The 9,312-nt window shown below is 41.6% G+C and overlaps 1 non-coding gene across 1 annotated transcript; it reads left to right on the top strand.

Moving 5' to 3' along the window:
• Positions 1-5,427: 5,427 nt before the first annotated feature.
• On the top strand, positions 5,428-5,563 carry LOC143643043 (small nucleolar RNA SNORA70). Its single transcript, XR_013156086.1, has one exon. It is a non-coding gene; the product is annotated as a small nucleolar RNA SNORA70 (small nucleolar RNA).
• The last annotated feature ends 3,749 nt before the right edge of the window (positions 5,564-9,312 follow it).

Genomic DNA, 9,312 nt, shown 5'->3' with positions numbered 1-9,312 from the left:
CAATTAAAAAAAACCATGTTAGCATTATATTGGGGATTATATAAACTAGATAGATCAATGTAGGGTGAATTGACATCTTAAGCACATTACATACTAAACATAGTATATCTCTAGTTATTTAGGTATTCTCAAATTTGATTTAGTAATATTTTGTAGTATTCCATAGATAGGTTTTCCATCATTTGTTAAATTTATTTATAAGCAACTTCTCTTTCTATGCTATTGTTAATGAGATGTTTTTAGTTTGTTAAAGCTGACCAAATGCAATATGCCAGAAATGGGCCAGCTTTTAACAAGGGAGATTTATTAGCCTTCTCCCTGAAGACCAGCTCCTAGCAATCCTCAGCTCCTCTGTCACATGGCCAGGCACATGGGGATGTCTGCTAGACTCTTGCTTCTCTCCCTTGTTTTGCTGCTTTCAGCTTCTAGCTTCAGTGGCTTCTTCTCTCAGCTTCTCTGGGGCTTTTTTCTGTGTCTTCTCTGTTTTTTATCTTCTTATAAAGAACTCCAGCAAGAGGATTAAGAGCCACCCTGAATGGGGTGGGGTCACATCTCAATTTAAGATCCTATTCACCAAGAGATCCTACTTACAATAGGTTTACACCCACAGGAATAGATTAGCTTATTTTTTTCTGAATACGATCTTTTCTGGGATACAGATAGTATTGAACCATCATGTGAGGTGTTTTTTTAAGTTACATCTTCCAATGGTCGGCTAGTTTGCTGTTTGAATATTGACTTGTATCTTGCAATCTTGCTAAATTTACTTACCATTTCCAATATGTTTTGTATGTACATTTTACTTTTTAGTAAATTTTTTAAAGAACAATGTCAAATTTATTGAAAAATTGAGAAGTTGTCAGACTTTACTTGTTTTTGACGCCCTTGACAGTTTTGATGTGTACTAATCAGATATTTTGTGGAATAGCCCTCCCCTGGGATATATCTAATGTTTTTTTCTCATGGTAAGACTGAGGTTATGAGTTTTGGGGAGGAAGATCACATAGGCAAAATGCCATTTTCATCACATCCTATCACAAGTATATACTATCAATGATTTATCACTACTGATGCTGACCTTGGTCACTTGGGTGAGGTTGTGTTTGTCAGCTTTCTCTTCTGTAAAGCTACTCTTTCCATACTAAATTCTTTAGACGGAAGTCACTATGCACAGCTCTTACTTAAGAGTGGGGAGTTATTGCGCTCCAACCTTAAAGGCAGATTACCTACGTAAATTAGCTGGAATTCTTCTGCATGGGGTACTTATTTATTCATTCATTCACTTGTTTAAAGCAGCATGGACTCAACGACATTTATATTTTGGGTTCTAATCCAATACTGCCTTATTTATTTTGTTGTTCAAATGGCTCCAGTTTTGGCCATTGGGAGTTTTTTCAGTTGGCTCCCGTGTCCCTTTGACATACCATCATTATGGTTTTTTTTTTTTTTTTTTTTTTTTTTAGCGTGTACTTGCTTTCTGGCATTACAAGACGCTCATCTTGTATATTTCCTGCTCCAATATTAGAATCAGTCATTTCCCCAAAAAAGCCTTAGTTCCTTTCATTGGTGAATGGTTCTCAAAACCACTTGGGTGATCTGGGTGCTAGGTGTCCTCATTGCTACTAGGGTATCTTTGCTGTAAGTACTTTCAGCTAGCAGGACAAGTAGATACATCTGTGAATACTAGCCCATACAAAAATACAGATCTATAAATATTCCTCTGTGTAACCATATGTTTCTATATTTAGCCATACAAGGTATGGCTAAATACACGATACTACATGGATCATTCTAGCCTCTTCTCCTTGTATATTTTTAATATTCCATTCCAATAATGAGAAATCTGGTTCCTTCCTTCTACTGTCCATTTACTTAATCGTTCAGTTTCAGTATACATGTATAGTAGTATCAAATTGTTTACCCATACCTCCATAGGACACACATTCATTAGCTTGAGTGCAGTGCTTGTGAAAGTTTTTTTTGCCGTTAGTCATACAGATACCACTCATTTCCAGCTTAGATCAACATTCTCTCCCCCAGCCCTTTCACTAAGGTTTTTCTTACATTTTCTTACATTGTTTGATCACATTCACTATTCCATCTTGGTATTTCACCAACTTCCAAAATGATTTTTAAAAATTTGCATATCTTAAGGTTTATTCTCTGTGCTATGGGTTTTGATAAAGGCATAGTGCTGTGTATCCACAATTACATATCATCCAAAAGAATAGTTTCACTGCCTCCTGTTCTTTACCTTTCAATCCTCACTCTTTCCCCTTACTATTGCAACCACTGATTTTGTATCATTGCTTTATTTTGTTTTATCCAGAATGCCATATAATTGGAATCATATAGTATGCAGCTTTTCAGATAAGCACCTTCTACTTAATCATTTGCATTTACAATTCATCCAAGTATCAATGATTTGATAGCTCATTTCTTTTTATTGTTGATGAATATTCCATTGTATGAATGTACCATGGTTAGTTTATCTATTCAGTTATTATCGGACATCTTGGTTGCTTACAGTTTTTTGTAATTATGAATAAAGCTGCTATAAATATTTGTGTGCAGGTTTTTGTGTGAACATAAGTTTCAAATCAGCTGGAGGGATACCTAGGAACATGATTGCTGGATTATATGATAAGACCATCTTTAGATTTGTAAGAAACTTCCAAACTGTCTTCCCAAGTGGTTGTACAATTTTGTATTCCCTCAAGCAATGGAATGAGAGTTCCTGTTACCAGCAATTGGTATTATCAGTTTTTTGGATTCTAGCCATTCAAATAGGTGTTTAATGGTACCCTGTTGTTTAAATTTTCAGTTCTTCATTGACAAATGACGTTGAATATTTTCATACACTTATTTTCTGTCTGTATGTGTTCTTTAGTGAGGTATCTATTTAAATCATTTGCCATTTTTAAAGTGGATTTTCTTTTTTTTTTTTAGTTTTAAGAGAGTTTAGTAGAATTTGAAAATAAGTCCTTTATCAGTTATATGTGTTTTCTCCCAGTTTATGGCTTGTCTTTTGATTCTCTCAACAATGTCCTATGAAGAACAGAAGCTTTTAGTTTTAATAAAATCTAACTTGTCAAATTTTTCATGGGTCATGCTTTTGGTGTTGTATTGTTTTGTACATGTAAAAGGATTTTCTACATAAACAAAATCTCTTCTGCAAATAGAAATAATTTAACTCTTCTTGGCCAAACTTTATGTCTTTTATTTCTTTTTCTTGCTCTAATGCACTGGCCAGGACTTCTGGTAAAATGTTGAATGAAAGTGATGAGAGCTTTTAATCTCATTTAGTGAAGTGTTTATTTCATATATATTTATCCTTCAATTTTGGCATTTCCACTTGGTTATTTAATGTAGTTTCTATTTCTCTGCTGAGATTTCCTATTTGTTCACTTATTATGAGCACATTCTGCTTTACTTTCTTTCTTTTCTTTTTTTTTGCATGGGCAGGCACCAGGAATCAAACCTGGGTCTCCAGCATGGCAGGCAAGAATTCTGCCACTGAGCCACCATCACACCATCCCTGCTTTACTTTTTTGAATGTAGTTAAAATAGTTGCTTTCAAGTCCTTGCCTACCAAATCCAACATCTGGATTATCTCAAAATTGGTCTCCTTTTCTCTTGAATATAGGTCACATTCTCACATTTCTTTCTCTCTCTCTAATTATTTGGGATTATATCTTGGACATTGTGAATGATATTAGGTAGAGACTCTGGGTTCCTTTATATTCCTTTGAAGAATGTTTATTATTTTTTTTGTTTTTGTTTTAGTGAGTTCTTAGTTTAGGCAGACTCATACACCCTGCTCTGTGTCCTCTGTGGTTAGTGGCAGCTGAAATCCCTGATTATTTATTTTAACCTTAGCTGGGCCCCTTCGAGTTTGCCACACACATTTGAGGGTCAAGGTTCAGCTAGAGTTTATACGCAGATTTTTTGACTCTCCCTTTGTGGCTCTCTCCATTGCTAGATTTCTCTGTTTACTTTCCAGATGGATGTCCTGTACTCTATTCTCTGGCTCGTAAAGCCTTAATAGGTTAATAGACTACAGGTTTTTATTCTAGTTTTAGTTGCCCTGAATGGATGCTGACTGAGTCCTGCCCTGAAATAAAAAGCTGTAAAATAAGAAAATCACCGGGTGCATTTCCTTTCTCCCAAATGTTGATGGGCCTCTGCTTTCTGCCTAATTTTGTTCACTCACCAGTCATATAAGGTAGTTATTCCGTTTATAATTGTTATCAGAGGGAGGGTTGATCCAATAGCAGTTAGTGGAAGCAGAATCTCCACTGAAGGATTTTAAGCAGATAAGTGCTTTAGATTTTTAAAAGCTTACTTTGGCTGTTTGTGGAAAATGCATTGTCTGCACCATACCCCTATTATGTATTAAATATCGATGGAATGATTTGAGGATCCATTTCAAAGCACAATGTGCAGAATCCTTGAGCAGCTATTGATGAGAGCAAACCACCCTCACTGACCTCCCAATGGCCACCAGAACTATTTCTCATTGTCAGACCTTCCTGTACAAAGCTGGGAGGATATAGAAAGCAGCAAGAGCCTGAGGTCTGAACTATTTTACTTCCTGGCCTGTTCACTGATATCATGAGAATTTGTCCACTCTGCCATGTAAATATTTATTGTCTTACTTCGCTTGGTAATCCTGTTCCTCTGAAGGAAGAAATGGTTTACATTTTTTCATTCATTTGACTCCTTTTATTTATATTCATTAGAAAAGTATGTATGATAACCTTGCCATTCTTGGTATGCACAAGAATGTGGTTCACACTCTCCTCTGACCTTCACAATAGCCCTTGAGCAAGGAATTGCTATTTCTGCCTTAGTGTTAGGTAGCAGCTAAAATGTATCACATGCCTACAGTCTGTGGAGTTCAGCAGAATACTAATTACTTTTCTGGAGGAAATTATCTTAGATCAGAGGTTCTCAATTGAGGGAGATTTTGCCCCCCCCCCCCCCACTGCCCCCAGGGGACATCTGGAAATATGTGAAGACATTCTTGGTTGTCACAGCTTGGAGAGATGATACTGGCATCTAATGCTTTGAGGCCAGGATACTGCTAAACATCCTACACTGTACAGGACAACCCCCAATAACAAGAATTATCTGGCCCAAAATGTCAGTAGTGCCAAGTTTAAGACATCCTGTCCTAGATTAAACTAGGGTTTTTTCCTTAATTCCTACCTCACACTTAGCTTCACAGTACTGAACCAACTTGATGTCTTGACTTCCATTTTACAACTTCGAAATTCAATTTTTCTCTTGGTTATTTCTCAATCTTGTTCCCACAGTTAGAATACTGCAAGCCAAATTTTACTGAGTATCTATTTTACACCAGGCAGCATGCTAACTGCTTTCTCTTAGTTTGCTTTATCCATTCTCATCAAATATTGATGGACTCTACAGCCAATTAAGCAGATAAACCTCCTTTCTCCAGGGGGCCTGGTGAGCAGTGGCTGTAGACAGCAGCGTCTTCGGTAAGAGACTACTAGACTGTCGGTTGTATGGGTTGCCCTAAGGGACCTGGGAGACTGCCCTTTCTTGCTGATGGTCATGTCTGACCTCATGCCGTCCCCCACCTGGGCTCCAGATAGGCATGCCTTTGGAAAGCCCCAGGGTATGGTGGCAGGGTCCACATCGCTCCGAGTCCTCATGCCCAAGCACACCAAATTCAAGTTCCCTGGCCACCAGAAAATCCGTATCTCCAAGATGTGGGGTTTTACCAAGTTCAGTGCTGATGAATTCAAAGACATGATGGCTGAAAAGCGCTATTCCAGATAGTTGTAGGATCAAATACATCCCCAATTGTGACGCCTTGGACAAGTAGTGGGCCCTGGATTTATGAAGGCTTTGCCAGTTATGCCCTCACCTGATTTGTGCCCACCAATAAATTACTTCCTGGCCATCTATATCTATATATGTATATACATAAACATTAATTGATTTCTCCCTATGTTCCAGGTACACTACTTCAGCATCAGGGAGGGATTGTTATCCCTGCTTTTACAGATGAGGAACTGAAGCTCAGAAAGGTTAAGCAATTTATCCCAAATCACACAGATAATAATTAGCTTGTCAGTCAGGCTCTGATGAATGGTTCTTTATAGTTTGTCAAGCTCCTGCTACACATCCTGAGAGAAATCACCATAGCACTTCATTCATTCTGGTGGGACTCACGGAGGCCCAGGAGCCCTGGTCAACTGAGGCTAGCACTCAGCATCTGTCAAAGATGGGGAGACTGAGGCAAGGGTCGAGAAGGTGTCACCATCATGGCAGGGTGAGAAATAGAACCCCAATGTTTCAAAACCCCACCCAGGTGCTCTGCAGGCCTCCCAGAAAGTGTGAATGGGTTTTGACACGGATAATAGTCTCTTTCCAAATACACTCACTGCTGGCCTTTCCTATTGAGCAATTCAGCTTTCAAATGCTTGGTGCATTAGACCAAAGGATGGGTGCCCCCCGCCCCCCAAGCTTTTTTCTTTTTAGGAAAAGCAATTTGCTCCTTTCTGATTTAGAATGAGCTCTGGCAAGTAAGTGCTTGTTCTCCCTCCTCCCCTTGTTCCTCTACTCCCTCCCCACCCTTCAGTTAGAAAAAAAGTCTTGGGGGGAGAGAGGGGGAATAAGAACACAGGATCCATGCTAAGCAAAACTATTTGCATAAGCTGTACACTTGGTTCTTAGAGCCTGGGCTGATCTAACCTATGACAAATTCCTCCGTCTCGGCTACCTGCCAGCTGCGTTTTCATCAGGGCTGGCAAGACAACTGAAGTCTGCATTCTGTACTAATTAACGACCTTCAGGGGAGAAGACCACCAATTCCAATGCCAGCACACTTTGCTTGTTAAAGGGGACAGGGGGCCTTGTTGGACAAGGCTCAAGCTTTTTTCTTTGGGGTGGTGGGTGGGTAAGCAGGCCAGGAGGGGTGATGGGTGGGGGTGGGGTGAGGGGTGGGGGTGGGGGCACAGTAAACAGACCAGAAAGACAAACTCAAGTAGTCGTGACAGTTGGGAAGACATCAGCGCTGGCCAGAACATTATAGTGAGCTCTGGACTTCTGCAAAGTCATGCTGTAGTAAGCAGAAGACAGGTCTGGGGGTAACGGGCTTTCTTTTGGAAATAGGACTTCTGCTGATCCTGAGAGCTGCAAGCAGACCTTACCCTACAGAGGGTAGCCCTGCCTGGAAACATCAGGGCTGCCTTAGCTGGCCGGCTCCATAGTGGGAGTAGCTGTAGAGTCAACCAGCCACACCCATGGGACAGACAGTCATCGGTGTTGGGGGCTACAAGCCACAAAGGGAGAAATAGCTCTTCCCCTCTGAGATTGCATTGTTATTCAATATTCTTTATTATTGGGAGTGGGGGAGGGGATTCTGAAGGTCATTCTTACATGGTGGTGGGCTGGGAGAACCACCTAGGACCTCACCCTCTAACCCAGCTGCATCTTTTTGCACCAGTGTAAACTCTTGTAGCTTCCTTCTCTTTCTTCTTCACCTGGATTGTGAGAGCCTCCAACCTCAATACATCAGGACTGGAAGGAGAGCCTACAAGTCATTTCATTGACCCTCCTGGCTTCAGGCAACACTCCTTAGAAATGAAGCCCAGGTGGATGATGACGTAGTCAGCTTACAAAGAACGGAAGGGGATTCCCCAGTGTCCTCCCTCATCCAGTTGTGTGTTGCACGGCTTATGGAATGCCTTGTGAGCAGGACACAGGCCAAGTTTTCTTGGCTGATGCTCTTTCTCCCAGGACCTCCCTCCACCTACTAAGCACTGCCACTTCTGGAGGGAAAACCGAACCCTCTCTGTACCATCTCACCCTCTCAGCACCTCCAACTCCAAAGCTTCTGACTCGAAACTAGTTCCTGTCTTACAGGCACATCCATTTGGACCTGGAGAGGTATTAGAGGGGCTAATTGCCCCTTGCCTCAAGAACAGAAAAATGGGGTGCACCCATGATCACCCTTGGCCCCTGCAGGCGTTCAACCCACCCCCGTATCACCAGCCCCCTGCTTCATTAAGGGAGCACAATGTATCCCCATGGTCGCCTGCCAGCCGGGATGTCCTGTGTGACAGCAGATGCAAAGAGAATGAACAGGCGGCTGAAAGGGCTGGGGACAAAAAAAGAGCACATTGTCCAGAGCTCTGAAAGGGCTGCCTGAGAGGGGACATATGCATCTGAAAAAAATAACCCCAGTAGGTCTCCCCCCTGCTGGCCTCAGCCCGCCCTCACCCAAACCCTCTACTGAAATTGCACAATGGTGTCTCCAAGCCAGTCAGGGGCAGGCCAGCTCCAGGCTAACAGCAGGCACTGGAGCCAATGGATGGGTGTGGTGGGAAGGGTCTCAGAGGAACAGGTTCCCCCAAAGGAAAATCTCCACCCTTGTCCCCTGTCTGATCCAGGATCACAGAATCATAGAATCACATAGACTAGAGCTGGGAGGGTTTGTAGAAATCGCCTGGCCTCGCCCTCTCATTTTACAGGTGAAAAAGATTGAAGCTCGGAATACCTGACATGCTGCAGCAGGACGGTAGAGGCAGAGGTTGGTCAAGTGTCTAGATCTCCTACCTCCTGGTCTGGTGCATTTGAAGGTGCCACAGTTACACATCCAGAGGATAATGATGGAATCTCCAAAAGGGGGTTCAACATTCTCTCACTTTCCCCCTCACTGAACTGCCATGGTACGGGGCCCAAATCCAACTTGGACACTTTCTGCATCATACCCATAAAAATCTGGGCCTTGGATTTGTGAGGCTGAGGTTCCAAGAAATGGAAGAAGTAAAAGCTCAACTCACAAAAATCTGCTTTGTTTGTGAGGGATAGCTTTATGGTTTTGCAAAAGGAAAAGTACATGGGTTTGCAAGTCAAACAGTGTCCACGTCCTCTGCTCTGCTTTGTGGACTTGGGCAATTCATGAAATCTCCCTAAGCCTCAGTTCCTACTTCAGAAAACATGGACCAATGCCAATGTCGATACCTGTGTCAACACCAATTCTGGTAGTAATACTAATATTCACAATATTTTCTCTGCCTCTTTCAGAGTCACTTTGAGAATCAAATGCGATACCACAAGTGAGAGCCTTTTACAGACCACAGAGCACTTTACAAACTGGAATATTACTGTTAACGAGAGAAAGCTTGGAGGAAGTTGTCATTGTCCAGAACCAAGTTTCTTTGTAGGTTATTCTTGAAACCAGCAATTGCTTTCTGACTTTGGAGGAGGGGGAGGAGGGCTTGGGGGTCCAGCTTCTTTTAAACATAAATGGTGAGTTTGACAATACACACTTTT

This window comes from Tamandua tetradactyla, chromosome 7, assembly GCF_023851605.1.
Source record: "Tamandua tetradactyla isolate mTamTet1 chromosome 7, mTamTet1.pri, whole genome shotgun sequence".
Lineage (NCBI taxonomy): Eukaryota > Metazoa > Chordata > Mammalia > Pilosa > Myrmecophagidae > Tamandua > Tamandua tetradactyla.
This window is presented reverse-complemented; position numbering and strand designations above follow the sequence as displayed.